Source organism: Canis lupus, chromosome 12 (genome assembly GCF_048164855.1).
Source record: "Canis lupus baileyi chromosome 12, mCanLup2.hap1, whole genome shotgun sequence".
Classification (NCBI taxonomy): Eukaryota; Metazoa; Chordata; class Mammalia; order Carnivora; family Canidae; genus Canis; species Canis lupus.
Genome location: NC_132849.1, coordinates 37,728,544 through 37,747,480, shown reverse-complemented (window position 1 = coordinate 37,747,480; position 18,937 = coordinate 37,728,544). Strand labels below are relative to the sequence as shown.

The window sequence follows — 18,937 nt, the reverse complement described above, 5'->3', positions numbered from 1 at the left end:
ATAGGGCAACCAGCAAGTCTTGCTTCTGTAGTGCACGTTGTCTGACCAAATGTCAGTGAAGTCACATACATAGCTCATACATGTAATTGAAACAAATGTGTACACTCTGAATAATGCTAAAAGAGGCTGACCTGTATCTTTTGGAGGAAATACTATTACCAGTAGAAATTCTGATAGCTCAAATAGGAAAAGCTGGACTAATTAAATCTTGAGAAGAAAAGCTCCACAAATCCCTTTAGAGGGGAAAAAATACAATAAAAGGAGATCAAAGACAAAATCATCACTTAGGCTTTGTCATTATAGATAGTGAATATTCTCATGAAAGCATTTGGTAAGTATGTGAAAGAGATCTAATGTTGACTATAGGATTACAAAGCTGTTGTCAGAACAATTGATAATATATATGATACCACTGAAATCATGATACCACTGAAATCAATCTCTCGTAAAATGGATATTGGACTGGAATGAATGCCAGTGGGAATAATGGTGGGAGGCATTAGTTAAGGAAGGATAATACTGTCTTTTTTCTTACGTAATATAGTATTCAGGTAAATATATATCCCATTATAAACCATTTTGTTTTAGGTTTTCTATTCATCAGTATAGATTTAATTATATAAAACTACTAGAGCTTGATATCTAGTAAAGCTACAGACTCAAAATTAGAATTGAGAGGACAGGACCTTCAGAGTATACCTTTTGAACACAACTTTAGTTGTTAGAATGGCCATTGAATAAAACAATATTAATTGAGGTCTCATCTGAAGTTCAGTGGAAAAAAATAAAGTAAGTTTGCTACTCTAAGGAGATTTACTGCAAGCATCTGTCATTTAAAAAGAAAATGATAGGTATATATCATTATCAACAATTTTATATAAATCAGACAATTTCATATGATGATACCTTTGGTTAGTCTTGATGAAAATGCTCACCTACAACACTTTGTTGGCAATAGAGTTAATGTATTTCAGAATAGGATGTCTTCACGTGCATTCTTTAATTCAGCTGTGCTGTCTTAACCTTTGAACTGACAAAGTATACATAGGCTTTGTCATATTTTGTTTGAAAATACCTAGGTTTTGTAGTCCTGAAATTACTGGAATGAAGACTTTCTAAGCACTATCTCACAAAATGCTGAGAACCATGAATTTTCTATTTAGTTGTCACTTTCTGAGGGAAGTGTTCCTTTTGCTATCTGGCAGATATTTTCTATTGCGTGCATTACTATTAAGTATAGAAGTCTTTTTAAACCATTGACATCATAAAGCCTTTACATTTGAACAGCTGAAATAAAATGTCCTTTCACTTCTTTTACATCATTAACTTAAAAACTTATTTGGTGTCTACTGTATGTCAGATCTTCAATACCTCTGAAGTTAAGAGTCTATTAGTGTTGGGAGCAAAGTAAAGAAAAACAAAACTACATGATATTCCCTATATTAAACACTTAAGATGAATAAAACCAGTTGCTAAGTATTTTAAATGCATTTCTTGTTAAATATGTTGCTGGAATTTATTAAATGCTTGCTAAATGGCAGCCATTCTGTCTTTTGAGAAATGGACAAAACGTTAGTAATAATAGTATCTAATAATCCAATCCTATAAAATAGATACTATTATTATTAACGTTTTGTCCATTTCTCAAAAGACAGAAATGGGGCATTGGGAGCCTCTTAATCTTTTTAAGGTTATACATCTAAGTGGCAGTGCTAGGACTCCATAGTTAGATACAAAGTGTCACAAAACAAACCCCCAAATTACTACTTGAATATTTATAAATATCTGCAGTAAGCTCTTTCATCCTTTTTCATTAAGGCACAGACAGTAACCATAGAGAGTAAGAAAACCGTCTTCTAGGGAATTTGAGACCAGTAAAACCAGAGAATTTAGAACTGCCATCAGGTTTCCTGACTGGGAAAAAAGTCTTCTGAGATTTTAGTGAGAACTTAGATTATCTACAGAGGAAAATGATTCTGTAATATCTCTTTGAGAAACAAAATCACCTAAATTCCATAGTTCAAAGAAAAATGTGGTTTTCTGTGTGATAGAGTAGTTCATGTCTAGTCCCAGTGTTAGAAAAATAAACTACACAAAGCAAGGACCCTAAATGGCATTTCAGTCAGAACAGCTTCTTATAAGATGGTTTGTATAGTTCAGCTCACAAATGGCTGCTATCAGAAGCTGTATCAGTTATCCCCTGGGCTTCTCTGTCTGCAGAGAATAACACAGGAACATAAGGATTGAAGACATGTTGGGTCTAAGTTGAGGAAACTCCTCTCAGGTAAAGAGATCTAATTTTGCATTACTGTCAGTCTTTGTGCCACACAGTTGAATACATTTGCAGATGAGCAAACTGAAGCTATGGTTTTAAGGTGGTAAAATACATTTTGGAATCCATTTGAAACCCAGAAAGGTTTCTTGTAGATCTGTAGTGACTTCCATGTTCCTCCAAAAGCTTTCATTGCATTACTCAAGGCTTTCCTTATTTTACCTCCATTGGGAGCTAATCTCTCTTTTCTCAAATTAAAGGCACTCACAACTGGATTCAGCCTTCTAGGAAGGGTTTAATCCAGGACACTTTATGGGATATAAAGGCTCCTATGAGACACCTCATTTTAAAACTGTCCTCGGAAAGTGAAAGATGAATATGAATTTGCCAATACTAAAGGGCATTCTACCTATTTGTGAATTAAATCTGACAGATCATCATAGGAAAGAACTGCCCATGCCACCTAAAAATGTGCTGATGTTCTATAAATGTCATCTACTTTTGGCTGTCAAGTAGAATTAGGTGAGAAAAGGATACAGAACTGTCAAAAACTTGTAGGCTGACAGTGTTCTGCAATACAGTTGGTAAAATAAGACCATGAATTTTTTCCAAAGAGGCTCTCTCTCTCTCTCTCTCTCTCTCTGGACATGGATTGGTACCACACTGTCATCAAAGCACAAATACACTTGGGTCATAGTACAAATATAGTCAATGGCTATCTAAGAGACCTTGAATTGTCTTTCTATATGTGATTAAAAAAATCAAATTTGGAATTTTTATGAGTAGATTAAGAAATGTTCAAAGCAAGAGGTCATTAAGAAATGTTTGGAATAAGGGGGCATTAGATAAGTCAAAACTATCCCTAGCGTTATAAATTTAATAATAATTGGAAAGGAGATGACATATGACACTAAGGGAATAACGAAGAGTCCTGAGCATATTCAGCTGACTGACTTAGTATGAGGGTAACCTGGGAAGTGATAGCAGACCACTTAGGAGGTTGTGGAACTATGGACCAACTCTATAAACAGTATAGACACTGGCTCTTAGTAAGGCCTCAAGACATGTTCCCTATAGAACTGTGGACATTTTGTTTGATATGGATGGCCTCTGATTTTGGCAGAAGCACCAAAGTGAATCATGCAGGACAGAGCCATGATGATGAAAATCTCAGCTTTCTAGACCTTCTGGGCAGTTTAAGCAAATGTTTTATTATCCATGTACTGTGACAATGAAGTGTCTGTGGCAGAGGACATGGGATTTGCATACAGCATTTGAGTTCCTGATCTTCCACTTACTATTCAGGACAGATCTTTGAATCTCAGTTTCCTCATATGTAGACTGGGAATAAAGAACAATACTTCATAGAGTTGATGTTTTGGAAGATTGATTATTTTGCTAGGTATAGAATAGTAATTGACAGGGGGCATTGTTGTGATTATTAAGAACATGATTTGAACATCTAAGTGTGCCTGTCCAGCTTTGTGCTAGGCTCGCAGTTATAGCATGACATTTCAGTCATATGTCTTTAAAAGATGACTATCTGGGGAGGAATGGACACCACAAATAGACAATATGTAAGGACTAAAATATTGGTCATTGCTGATTGGCACAATAGGATTTAGATATTTTTTTTATATACATTTGATCACTCATTAGCTAATTTTCCTAGTTACCATTCCTTTTTACCACAGTCATATACATACATACACAAAGCTTTCGTATATATTTTTAACATATTCATATATTATTGCAAATAACACCCAGATCAATATATAGCATTTCTATCACTAGAAAAATACTTTATTCCCCTTCCCAGTCAACCTCTGTCCAAGAGTATTCTAAGGATATACTGTCTTGACTTCTGTTACCATAGATCACTTTGTTTTTGACTCCCATATAAATGGAATCATGTGGTATATACTTTTTAAGACTTGGCTTCTTTGACTGCATTGGTCTATTAGATATATCCATATCCATGCTACTTCCATCACTGGTTCTTTTTCATTGCAGTGTAATATGCTATTCTATGAAAAAAATACACATTATTTGTCCATCTGACTTTTAATGAACATTTGAGCTGCTTTCAATTTTGTGCTCTTATAAATAAAGCTACTATAAATGTTCTTATACATGCTTTTGGTGGCTATAACTACTCATTTCTGTTGGGTATGTATATGCAGGATTAGAGTTGTTTTACATATACTATAAAGCATTTTTTCCACAATGGTTTTTATTAATTTGTGTTCCTACCAGCAATATAAGAGGTTTCCAGTTGTTCTATGTCTTAGAGAACACTTGGTATTTTCAGTCTTCCATTTAATCGTCATGATTGTTTCTATGTAAGTATGTGGACTATGCTATTTTACCAGGTGTTCAGGGAAGGAAATCACATATTCACAGAAATTTATAACACACTTCTTCTCACCTTGGATCTTCTTAGTTCTGTAGACTCTCCAAAGAGTTTTTTGTTTTGTGACCTCTACAAACATGATAATGTCTGCTTCTTATCTGCTGACCAAATGTTGATTAGCACTGGCCCCAAGGGCAGATAAGAAAGGGTCCCTCCTTGAAATATATAGCAGAACACTTTATGTACACTTCTAACTTCTAGCTGCCTTTTTGCCTAGTAAATATTTGTTGAAATTAGTTGACTTTCTTTTTATTTTTTTGCTCTACAAAATTACTTTAACTTGTGCTTACTCCTACTATGAACATTGCCTTTTCTTGAAAAATTGATTATAACTTGTACATTTACCTGAAAAATATTGTTTTCATCTTCAATGCTTTTAGTCTTAAATGATATGATTGGAGTGAGAAATATTGTGAGCTTCCCAAAACAAATTTGTACATAATAGTGCTCAAAACCAAGCTATTAACTATTTTTAAGGACCTAAAACAAATTTGTACATAATAGTGCTCAAAACCAAGCTATTAACTATTTTTAAGGACCTAAAACAAATTTGTACATAATAGTGCTCAAAACCAAACTATTAACTATTTTTAAGGACCTAGAATAGCAAGGTAGGTAACTTAGCATTTTGAAAACTATTTTTATTTTGCCTCAGACCTTTAAAAGAACCTGATGAATATTGAGGACAATATGTTTAGAACTCTCATAAAAAAATGTTCACACATGAGTAATATGTGGGAACTAACCATTATCAGACACGTATAACATGTCTGGCAGCATATATTATCTCTGACTCTTTCAACAGCTCTATAAAGGCCCTTGTTTTATAGAAATAAAATTTGATTCTGGACTTAAAATTTTACTTGGCTAAATTATGCATATTTCAAATGGGATTGTCATTAAAATACAAATATATTTGATATCAAATTCTTGAAAAAATGAGAAAGTGAAATTAAAGTTGATCAACTGATATAATTTTAAATAATTTAGCAAATGAAGAGATTAGGATGCTCCTTTTTTGTTTTTGTTTTTTATTGCAAGCACTCCTATTTAAACAGGGATAGATACTGTGATGGTCCATGATGCAAACTATATTGTCCAAATGGGAAAAAGGGACTGGGAGAAAATTGAGGCCTTTTACTTGTTTTCTTTCTATTCTTTTCTCAAATCACAGGGCTTTATTTGAATTGTTCCTAAAGACCATTGGAGCACATTATTTTCCCTTCATTCTAAAGAATATCTTTGCTTCGTATAGCTTAATTTCTATTATTATCTCTCAACACATTTTGTGTTGTCCTTTGTAAAATCTCAATGGTATGGCAGTTTTCTCTTGATGATTACTTAGTTGGAAACCTGAATTATTTCTTTTACTGTTCACTTCTTAAAGTAAACATCTGTATATATTTTTCCTTCTATTTTTGTCAGTGCTATTTAGTATCTTACATATTATTTTATGATTGTGTCTATCTGGCTGTGAGCAAGTGAAATTGAAAAATTCCACTATGCTTATTTAGATCTCTAAAAATCTTCCTAAGCCCCACCAACTAGGGAACTCATAGTGAGTGTCTTTTGGTGAGAGTGACCAGAAAGGATGAGCTGAATTTAACCCTAGGTTTAGCCTAGGTTTGTTATGTATTTGACTATATAATTTACATATTTGAGTATAAAAACCTATTCACACTAAAAATAGGCATTTAATAACATGACTAATTGATATCCCAAATAGGGAATTAGAAATGCTCATAGACCCATTATCAGATGAATTTTTTTACCCTACCATTTCTTCTGTTAACATTTACTTCCTTGTTTGTTAAAATTCCCATGTAAGTAAAAAACAAAAAACAAACAAAAAACCCAGAATCTGAAAGGGCTCTATTTCTCTAGTTAATATGAAATCTATCAGGACTGGGAACACCTGTGTTTCCTAGTATACTGCTGTGGCACTTAGATAGTGCACCCAGACTAGCCAACTACACATACAGGTGCCAAAGTTATCACCTGAGGTACATGTCAGATAGAATTCCTACCTTATTTCTAGAAAGAAACCATAAATTCCTGCCTCAAAAGTAGTAGTAATGGGGGTACTTGGATGACTCAGTCCCTTAAGCATCTGCCTGTGGCTCTGGCCCTAATCTCAGGGTCCTGGGATAGGGTCCCACATCTGGCTCTCTGTTCATTGGGGAGTTGGCTTGTCTCTCTCACTCTCCCTCTGTGCTCTCTCTCTCTCTCAAATAAATAAAAATAATAAAAGTGGTAACAGGATGATGATAATTTAATAGTAATCACAACCACAAATTAACTGTTTTAAGCAGCAGATTTAGGGGCAGATTTTTTACATTCTTGTTCCCTGGGCCCTGCTGAGAACTTCCCACATGACCATCAGTTTCCTCTTAATTTTAAATCATTACTGAGCTGCTTTTCCCCTACCTCTTATCTATTTCAAATCTTCTTCTTGTCTCACAGACATCAAAGCATCTCCCAGACTTTCTTTGCTGCATAGTCATCATTATCACAGATACCCAGATGAGAATGAATATCTTCTTGTCTGGCTCACTTTTCAGAAATGCAGTTTCAGAGTATATGTTCAGTGAAAGGGAGTTCTGTGGCTGAATTACCATCAAATCCCTTAACATCTTTGGCTGAATGACATCTCTAATTTTGCCCATGGGAAAAAAAAAATAGCTTTTAGAACACTTATTCACAAGCTTACTTGGGAGATATATATCAAGAAACTTCTTGTTCCTATAATCAATAATTTAAAATATTTCATGTATCTTAAGCAAAATGACAAAAGTCCATTCTATAGATCTGTTCACCTTTTCAGAATTTTGAACTTATTGGAAATGAAGCTTATGAACATAAATTGAGGCCTTCCTTTACTGTTTATTCCAGAGATTTTGTAATTTTAAAATTTCAAATGCTTGGCTTTGGACTACATGTTGTTTGTGCATTGAGGACAGCTGGTTGTCATCTCCCCCTAGCACTAAGTTGCCTTTCATAATAACTTATCACTCCTGATTTGGACTGTGGGAGGTGGAAGTGCAATACTGGCTATGAGAATTGACAGACAAGTCAGAAGCCCTGGAATAATCTAGAAACTGCAAGTTTTCTCTGTAGTTGAAATAAGGCAACTAAAGGTAAAACTCCTCTGTAGCTTGAGGTTAAGGAAATTGTTTTTTGTGGGAAGGCTCTTTCTTTAGAATGTTTATCTAGAAGATTGCAGTGGGTGACAATTCTTCAGGTACTCAGCAAATGTCAGAAGGACTCCCCTCTTCCCCCCAACTCCAGGATATAAACATGGAGCTGTTAAATTTTGTGTCCTATCATGTAGGAAGTTCTTAGGGATGATCCATCCCACTTTGCCAAAAAATGCTGGTGAAATGACTTAGGATCTTTCTACCATTTAACACTTCTTTAATCTTCAACTCTTTTCTTAATAACAATATCATTTTTATGAAACTTGCCTGAGTAATTCCTTTTGTAACTGGAGACTGAGCAGAAGTTGTGGGAAAGATCAGAAATATTTAATGATTATGTTAGAGAAACTCTTTTCCCTGCTGGTGTAATATAATCTGGATACTACTATGTCTGATACTTGGGAGAACCTTCACAGACAGAGCCACTTCTACACACAGAACTTGGTGTGGCTTCTTGTAGTTCCCGTTACCCTAACTAGGTAATGGCTCTGCCTTTTATAGACAGGTAATGAAGTCCAAGAAATCTGGCAGTGCAATGGTGACAAAGGGTTTTGCCTATGAGGGGGAAATAATCTATTTTGACAAAACCATCTTCATGATAGTTTCATATATTTAGGAAGAGCCCATGATTTTCAAAAATTGTCCAAAAGACAGTGATTGTCAGGTGTAAGCCTACATTTTTTTTACCCATTACATACTGACTCTGCCTTCTGTCACTTCTAGAATTTGTCCGTATCTTGACCTAGATGATGCTGAAAATTTCATGCACTTATCATTTCATCTTCTCATTACTGCATTTTTTCCCTTCTTGTTTAGTGGTACTTTGTTTTAGGGAAAATAATGGTTAGATTTACAGTCTTGGGAATGAGAGAAATCTCGTTTTAGAAAACAGAATAAATATTGTGGATGGTAAGAGTATTTGTACAATTGCCAGCAAGGAGCTATATCTGATCCTTTGGCCTCTTCAGCATGTGGATTCCTGCCAGCACTTGCTGACGTTTTTTATAACCATCATAGTGGCTAGCAAAGCAACTAAAGACCACCTTGTGGCTAAGTGGGGAAAAATGCATAATAAAAAAAGGAAATGTAATTAATTTGTCTCCCTGGGATAATGAAATATGAGCATTGGCACAGAGAACAAAATTATCATTGTTGAACTTACAGTGCTTTGGGATGTTTTCAATAAAATATGTTTTTGTGTCTGATTCATTTATATGACTCAGAAAATAGAGGATCCTATCCACAGCACAATTTTAGACCATCTCAGAAGATAAAGTGCATAAAATCTACAACTCTGCCCTGAATAATTATGGTTAAATTATTATGTGAGGGAAGTACAAAGTTATTGGTACAGGAAATAAGCACTGTTAAGAATTCAGAGTCAGAAGAGTCAACATGGGGCCAAGTAACCAAGAAGGCTTCATGGGAACAGATAGAACTTGACTTTAACCTTCAACAATATGCTTTCTGTAGGTGTAGAGGGGAAAGGGAGCACTGAAAGTGCAACTAAGAGACAATAATGAAGAGAGTGTTCCTGGGTGATAGGATGGTCACCAATGGCTAATAGAAGGAATGGAATGGAATCCAGCTGAGAAAGGCAATCTATGTGTTGAGGAATGGACAGTGGTTCAGATGTGACTTTTAAATGGAGTTCTCTTTCTGGCTCCTCTGGACTGTGAGCGACAGAGTAATAATTTCTTTGATCACAAGTAAGCAGAAGAGTTGTTAAAGAAGGAAAGATCTTGAAAGTCAATTTTGGAGGGAATGAGTTGGCTCTGATAGTTTGCCTGAGGATACTTTGAGGTTAGAATCCACTCTATCTTAGAGCAGCCCGGGTGGCTCAGTGGTTTAGTGCAGCCTGAATTCAGCCCAGGGTGTGATCCTGGAGACCTGGGATCCAGTCCCATATCAGGCTCCCTGCATGGAGCCTGCTTTTCCCTCTACCTGTGTCTCTGCCAATCTCTCTCTCTGTGTGTTTCTAGAGAATAAATAAATAAAATCTAAAAAAAAAAAAAAATCCATTCTATCTCAAACTACTCATACCTGGAAATATTCTGTGTAAGATCAGTGAAGGGATCTGGAAATCATTTTAAAAATAGATACTAAAGAACCTATGGCTGTGCCAAATACTCTTCTGGGTACTTTACAGAAGCCGTAAGTTAGAACTTCACAACCTTGTGAGGTATACATGGTTATATTTCTCAGATGAAAAATTTCAACTTCAAAGAAGTTATTTGGCTTGACATCACAGAAATATAAGGTGGTAGATCTGGAGTTGAACTTCAAGACACTGGTTTTGCATTCACACTTGTTCTGCTTTGGTATGTGATGTAGTATGTACAGGAAAGAGTACAAAACAGAAAGAATGATCTAAAAACTTGGGTTTTTCTAAAGGGTAATCATTATACATGTGAAATTAAGCCAGAAACAGATATGAGTAGTACATAATTTAGTGTTTTTCTACCTGTGATTGTCATTGGGCTACAAGTAATAATGAATAGTACATAATTTAATGCTCTTTTACCTGTGATTGTCATCAGGTTACAAGTAACTACAGATATAAGGTTTGTGTTTGTCATTTATCCTATCAGTAAACACTGTATTCCTGGCTCTGCATATTTGTGCAATTCATAGGGTGCTTTAAAAATATTTTTTAAATCTTCACAAAAATTCTGGCAAGATATGTCCATTATTTCCACTTTATTGGAAAGAAAAATTAACCCAAGAGGTGCTAAATGGCAGAGCTAACAAACCCAGTTTTTGTAGCTAAATCTGATGGCAACTTGATTCCTCCTAAGTGTCTCATATGTCAGCACTAAATTAGCCATCTTGGGGGATCCCTGGGTGGCTCAGCGGTTTGGCGCCTGGCTTGAGTCCCGGAATCGAGTCCCTCGTCAGGCATGGAGCCTGCTTCTCCCTCTGCCTGTGTCTCTGCCTCTCTCTCTCTCTCTCTCTCTCTCTCTCTGTCTAAAATAAATAAATAAATAAATAAATAAATAAATAAATAAATAAATAAATAAATCTTAAAAAAAATTAGCCATCTTGGCTTTTAGAAAGATGACTGGATCTGATCTATTTCCCTTGCTTTGTGTCTGTCCATTATGATAATTGTAGCTTGAAATACTTTTCCAAGCTTTACTCAAAATATTTCTCTCCTTATAGTTTTATTGTTTTCTAATCTAGAGTAGTTCCTATTTTCCAGTTAGCTATTCTTGGAATGGTCCTTAGGTTAGGCATCTAATTTCACCTAATTTTTCAGTTACTAGTTTTAATATTTCTCAATAAATGTAAAACCACCACCCTTCACACAAAAGAATGTTAATAGCCCTGATTATTGGTTAGGAGGAGTGGGAACCTGGTGTTAACAGAAGCATCAGCATGTCCTATTTCTTTTTGCTTAAGCCCAGTCAAGGTTAATTATTCATTGAATACTTTCATTTCATTGAAAGAGCAGAAAAACAGCACAGAGAAAATCCTGATTTCTTAAGTTGCACTGCTCTTTATGGATAATGGTCTTTCTAGATCTAAATGAGGTTACAAATTAGACTTATATTTTGAAACAGACTTAGCCTCGCTTTTAGCACTGAGGACCCTTTGAAGTCATTTGGAGCCTCCTGCTGATCTTTCTACCACCTTTGTGCCCTGACAGCCCAACCATGCTTAACTCTGCCATGTAGATCGTGGGAGAAAGTCAAGGTCAAACCTTTTGGCATTTCTCACACCAGAAATCAGAGGAAGTGGGTGACAGCATTTCATAGGATGCAGTATGCATTTCCTGTTCCCTCTTGTATAATGTGAGGCCTTGCCTGTAGAGCCCCCTGCTGCTGAATTCTTTTCTCCAATCCATTGGTGGTGTTGGGGGGATCCTGCAGAAAAAGCCTGAAGTATTCTCCTATCACATCATAAACAGAGGAGACCTAAGGAATCCTGAGATGTATTACTACTGCAAGAAATACAGAAAATGAAGTGGAATCCTCCTCAGCATTACCTACATTTAAATGTGTTCACCAGTCTGTAACAGCTCCCACTAAAAATGAGAAGTGTTTTTCAATGAGAAAACTTTCTGACTCTGAGATTAAATAAAAATAATTGAAAATGAGGTAGCAATGGAAAGATTTCCTGTAGCTCTGTGATACCACTGGGCTCCACACAATTGAAAAGGAAAAATGTAAACACAGAGTATCTGAAGAAAGCATGTGATGAAGGAACAACAAAGAACTTGATAGGAAAAATCACCTCTGCTAAGTATAATGTCAAGGAAGTTCTATAAGGAAAAAAAAAATTCTTATCCCTCTTCCCAGGGAATATGCAGAGGCAAAGGCAAGCATTTTTAAGACTAGTGGAAACTATCCCAGAATTTAAAACAAAAATTAATAATCTAGCTGACAGAGACCTATGGAAAGTGTTTTATTTTTTCTATGAGGGAAATAAAATCAATGAAATAATGAACATATTGCATTTCTACACAACATATGTTTTATGCCATTCTAATCCTAGCACTGTATTTTTTGTTATTCCAAATGATTAAGGACTCACTCTAGCCCATTAAGTTTCCTTGGGATGGTGATCTAGAAGGACAATTGAATATTTTGCAGTTCTTCACAAAACTTTGAAAGGCTTGGAGACTTATTTATTGTTTGCTATAGGAAAAGAACATCAAATATACTTGCTCATTTTATAAATACACTTTTAAAAAAATATATAAATACACTTTTTCTTTAAGGTGGTATTAAACATGTATTTGTACAAAAACGGGGGTCAGATATTTGATAGTTAACGTGCTTTCTTGTTGGTCAATATCCAGCCAGAACCAGTTACTTATAATATTACTCTGAGAATGGACATTAGTGGATTTACATCTTCTTTGATACAGTATGAACTATTGCAATATGTTTGGTCACTAATCAGAAGAATAGCACATTCTATTTTCATGTCATATATTGTTCACTTAAGAGAGCTGTTGGCAGATACATATTTTTCTATCTCCCAAAAGAAAAAGATAGTATTGAATGAGAATATAATTGTAAAATTTTCATTGCTTCATTTTTTAAATTACCTAAACTATGATTATTTTCCTTAGCCTTAGAGTAAGTACTATCTTGCATACTAATATTAAGAACAACATAATTTTAATTTTTAAAATTGTAATTATGTACATTTAAGAGTTTTCTGAAACAACACATTAAATTTTGTATGAGGAAAATGTGTTTGTAGCTTATTTGTGCAGAAAAGAAAAAAGTAATGTCGAAAATTATTCCCTACCGTATGTAATAATTATAAGGAAACTGGCAGTATTAGAACATTAATTATCGGACATGAGGTTTGAATTGCTTCTCTAGTAATGATAATTCTTAGTTTCTCATTTAATATGGGTTCACTGACTCTCGTGTGAGTGTCAGGTGCTATTTCAGATAATGAGAAACAGAGGTAAAACCCAGTCTCTTTTAGGTTCATAACCTACCCCTGGGTTTCTCGTGGGTTTACAGGTTTATACTTTTCCTTTATTACATGACTCTGATCTTTTTACACATTGAGGTTGACAAAGGCCCAAAGTAGATTATATCACTATGTAATAGGAGAATATTGATCATGACAATGTGGGCAAACATGGAATGCTTACCATGTGCCAGACTTATTCTAAATGTTTTATGTTTATCTTCACAGAATATCCATGAGTGTTCTATTGTCCCCATCTTACAGATGAGGAAACTGAGAGAAGGCCCAAGATCAAACCAGAATAACTTGTAATGGTGAAATGGGTGTGAGGAATGCTTTGTGATGTTGATATAAGCCAGCACAGCTTCTAATAATCCAACCGGTCAGGGATCTGTTAGTAAATGTGTCACACACGAATATTGTCCCTACCCAAATGGACTTCCATCTCTTGAGAACTATTTCTTTTGAACTGTCAAGAGATTAATTCAATCTTGAGTGAATAGGCAATCTTTCGTGTGCTTACTGAGAAAGCTGCAGGGCTCCCTTCTCTATGGTTAAGTTATGGCCCTCTGTGAACTTCAGAATCAGAGAGAATTCTGGCTCTGCAGTTTTCTGTCCTTTGGGATTTCCCAGAGTGCATCAGGCTTTGCTTTTAAAAATGATGTGCTCACCTTGAGAAGTTGTACTGATACCTTGTTATAGCAGTTTTTGCCATCTGCTCTCTTTGAATCCTTCCTAGAATCTAAACCTTTACATCCTGGCTCTTCTACGTCACCCTCATCAATTTGGTTTGCCTTCCTAGCTACTGTTTTACTTCTCCCTCAGCTCTCTCCCTTCTAGAAGGGTTTTTATAAGATATTTGCTGTTATTTCTGAGATTCTCAAGTACTTATAATAACAAAACCCTTTTAATCTCTTAATGATTCAATAGGTATTATTTTGCACTCACCCCCACTCAGAGGCTGTGGAGTCCTCTTCCCTTTTAGATTGTTTCCATGTTCTGCAGTATCTACTCCCTTTGTAGGAATATGTTGCCTATTTTGGGTTTCATCTTTGATTCCATTTCATTTCCTATCCTGGCACACAACTATTGTTCCTTCATTGGCCCTGCCGTGGGGTAGCAGGGTGTAGAGGATGGGATCTGGCTACCCCCAGCCATTAATCTACAGTTTCTGGAATTCCTAATCACCCAGTTTAACAAGGCCTCCCTGGTTCTCTCTGCCCCACTCTTCTTCCCTGATCTCATCTAAAGAGAATGCCTTTGCTTAATTTCTCTCTCAAAATAGAATTTCTGTTCTTGATTCATGAAAGCAATTACTTCTCTTATCTCTCTGAGGATACCAGTATAACTTTTTCTGTTTTCTCTGCATATTCTTTTTTTTTTTTTTAAGTTGCTTATTTTGTTTAATTTGTTCTCTACCTTTTATATTAGAAATTTTTTCAGGTAGTTTGAACGTGGGGAACCTAGGTTTGTTTGCCCAGAATTAAGAGTAGGTACCATGAAAATAATTGGAAATCTGTGTGTGTATCCACTCTGAGCTTTGCTTTAGTGTGATTTGAAAGGGCTGTTCTTTGAGGAGTCTCTGCTGTCAGTAACTTCAGGTTACTCTCCTGGAATTGGTCAGATTCCCTGAAGAAGGACCTTCCAGTTTCTTGTCTAGAGAGAAGAGACCTAGCTGCCATATCTGAAAGCTGAGTGAAGAAGTGGAGTTAGATCAGAGTCTCAGGACTAAGTATGTGTAAGTTCTCTTATCACTCTGTTGTTAGTATGGTGTCCCTCCTTCAACCTCTCCCCCAGCCCTAAGATAGTAACTTCTGTAAAGAATAAACTTTGTAGTTTTATAACATGGTAGAAAAGAGGGTATTATGTAGAGGAACAGGACTAACTACATCTTGAAGAGTCTGTTTTCAGCCTTGTCTTCATTCACTGCTGCAAATACAGTTGGTGCCTTCAATTTTTTTTTGTGGGGAATCCCCAATGTAGAGCATGTGTCTGTCTTTCTGTCTGCTAAATCTGTTTCAGATTCTATTTTCCAGGTTTCAAATTTTTTTTGGTCTTGTCTCCTTTCCTATTTTGTTGCCTTTTATTGTGGGATTATGACATTTGGGAAAATTTACTCTTTTTTTAATAGAGCTGTCGAAAGGAAGCAAAAGTAAATTCATGCGTTCAGTGCACTGCCATTAGCCAAAGTGAGCTTAACATTGGCATTTGGTAAATATCAAAGAATGTGGAAAAAATCTGTACATTTTTGGGTCCTACTTTTTAAAAAAGATTTTATTTATTTATTCATGAGACACACACACACAGAGGGGCAGAGACATAGGCAAAGGGAGAAGAGAAGCAGGCTTCATGCAGGGAGTCCAATGCAGGATTTGATACTGGCACCCCGGGATCATGCCCTGAGCCAAAGGCAGACACTCAACCACTGAGCCACCCAGGTGTCCCTGGGCCCTACTTTTTTTTTTCTTTTTTGCCTCCTGGAGGACAGATATTCTGTATCTTTGAAACATTTATTATTTTCACTCGTATATCTGAATTGTTGCCAGAACTGAAATTTCTCTTATGTTCCAATTCTCTTCCAAGTCTCTCAAGCAAATAATCTGTTTTTCCTATAGGAGAGATTTATTCCTTACTTTACTAATCTAATATGTTGAAAAATGCCCATCATAGACTCTTTAGTCTTCTGAATAAAAACAAATGAGATGTTTCCATTTTGAAAAAGGTTGCTCACCTCTTTCCTTTAAACCTATTTTTCCTTGATTGGATTTGTTTGATAATTATTATAGAAAAGTCTACCTTTTTGAAACAGATCTGATGATTTTTAGTATATTGAGTCCTCTATTGTTCCAAAGCAAATTACCCCAAAACCTAGTTGCTAAAACAATCATCTTATGTTGCTCACAATGTTGTGGGTCTAGGAATTCTGGAAGAACTTGGCTGAGTGGTCTTTATCACTCACAGGCCTGGCACCTTGGTCTCTTTCTCTGTCTTTTTCCCCATCTCATCTTCTCAGGCCTCTTCATGTGTCTCTAGACTTCTTACATGGTGGTTGGGCTTCTCCCAGAGCAATTGTTTCAGAAAACAGGAAGTAGAACTGACCTCAGCCTGGAAACTAGGAGAGCATCACTTGTGGGGTATTACATTGATCAGAGCAGTCACAGAGTCTACTCATCAAGAGGAGGTGACATAGGGGCTATTTCTTGGTGGGAGAAATGACAGAGAATTGGCAGCCATCTCTAATCTGCTAATCTCCCCACCTACACACACAGAACACAAATATATATGTATGCCACCTATAAAAGCCTCGACTGGTTTCAGAAGCTAAAATAATTCCTAGCCCAATCCTATACAAAAATGGATGAAATACTTGCCTTGTTCAGGGGCATATCAGATTGTCTCTCTGCTCTCCTTACTCTCATCCATAGATAACTTTTTGGCAAAAGTTCTCCTTATAACCACAACTGATAAGACTTCTGATCCTAGAGCGGAGACAGTAAAACTTGACCAAGTGAATTTTCTTAAGGGCCACTCATCTACCTATAGTACAGTGCTGGGATTGTCACATCATTGCCCAGAGAGTGCAGCTGTGCTAGATGATGCCCTCTATGCCATTTAGATGGCAGAGTAGGATGAGGTATCTCTGCCAAGTAAATGTCATCTTTTAAAGTAGCAATATCAGGAACTGTAGAAGCAGTTCCTTAATACCAGGAAAGAAAAAAAAAACTCATGGAAAAGTCATGATCTTGGCTGATATACCTTCTTGACCTTACACAAAAAAATTTTATCGTCTGTGTACTGTCTTTGTTTATAAAATGGTGCCAATAATTTTGTTTCTAAGGGGTGATAGTAAAACTAAGGGCACTCACATTGAGTCACAGTGTCTGGAAAAGAATTAGATAAGGGTTTTCGACTATTCTTTTTAATATTATTATTAAAGAATAATATGAAAATTATTTGATATATGTACCTTGGCATTCATTATCTCTAACACTATTGACATTTAATGTCTAACACTATTGATATTTAATGTCAAAATAGAGTGAGTTGTGTAGAATCCTTGAATCAGTGCCAGCTACAAGTACATCCAGATAATAATTAACATAAGAATCAATTTAAGATCATTTCAAAACTTACCATAGGATTTGTGCCATGCAGTCAGTACTTCCCCCTTGACATATTTCCATGTGGTAATTTTCTGAAGCTTTATCTTAAAACTATGAGATTTATCTGTCCCCAGTTCCAATAAATTCTAGCTTTGCCTAGAGGATGCAATGCAGGGAGTGTGCCCCTTGCCGTACTTCCATCTGGGTGGTCAGCTCAGTAGAACATGGTCCTGTAGCTACTCTCATCATTGTTGTCATTATTACTTCCCTATTCTAATCACACATTGGTTTCAGAGAATGTGCAAAACAAGTGACTTCATGATGTACCTCTGTCTTCAGTCCTTTACCATTTTGAGGGTAACAACTTGGTAATAAAGGAACTAAATATAATATAATTGATGTGTTTGGGGCCATGCAAGCCATCATTATTGCAGAGAGGTAACACAAACTGACACACCTTGTTTTAGGCAGTGTGTGATGTGGCAAAGAGGTATTACCTATGAGTGAGTTCTTAGTATCCAGGAAGGTTTGTATCTCTCATCTATGGCCTGGAGCTTGTGGTTCTGATATAGTACTCTCCCTACAAATTATTTTCTCAAGAAAGAAGCACCGTATTCAAAGACCCACAGAGCTGGAGTCTAATCTTGGTTCCACTACTAAGTGGTTTTGTTTTAGAGAAAGATAATCACTATGACACTTAGATTTTTCAGCTCTAGTATGTCTATATGTTAGAAGAATTAGGAACTTGAACAAGATATGTGTAAAATTCCTAATAATACCTGCATATAACACTTGTTTCAACAAGAATTAATACATGGCCAATCTTTTTCTTCTTACTTCTCCATATCCTCAGATTTCTTGAAGCAATTACCAGATATTATATTACATCATTGTATCTTGAATTATTTCAATATGCATCCTAAACGTCAAAGACATTCTTTAATAACATAGCCTTGGTAAAATTGTGACACCTAAATTATTAATAATTAGTGTTATTGTTAATTCATATAATCAAATATTTAGCCAATGTTCATATTTCCCCAGTTACCATTAATTATTATATTTTATAGTCTGTTTGTACTGGGATCAAAATAACTTCCATACATTGGTTGATATCAAAGTGCCTTTTTAAAAAGTATCTTTTTATTTTAGAATGATTTTAGATTTACAGAAAAGCTATGAAGATAGTATGAAGAGTATATCCTTCATGATCCCCACACCAATTTTGAAAGGCAGCTCGTTTTTGCAAGGCTAGTCCCTAGCAATAAGAATAGGTCTGAAAACAAAGTAGTTGGGGCAGAGTATTCAGAAGTGGGACTGACCTCAGGAAATCAGACTTGCTTTGAACTTCTATGAGGCAGGAGAGCTTAAGTCTCCTTGGAAAAGCTCTAAGATCCCACCCAGAATTTTATTCCATCTTTTTTTTTTTTTAAAGATATTTATTTATGACAGACACAGAGAGAGGCAGAGACACAGGCGGAGGGAAGCAGGCTTCATGCAGGGAGCCTGATGCGGG

General features: G+C 35.8%; 1 long non-coding RNA gene across 1 annotated transcript in view; it reads left to right on the top strand.

The window, feature by feature from the left end:
- The window catches only part of LOC140601523 (uncharacterized), a 602,967-nt gene that overhangs the window by 388,341 nt on the left and 195,689 nt on the right, over positions 1-18,937 (top strand). The window lies entirely within an intron of this gene.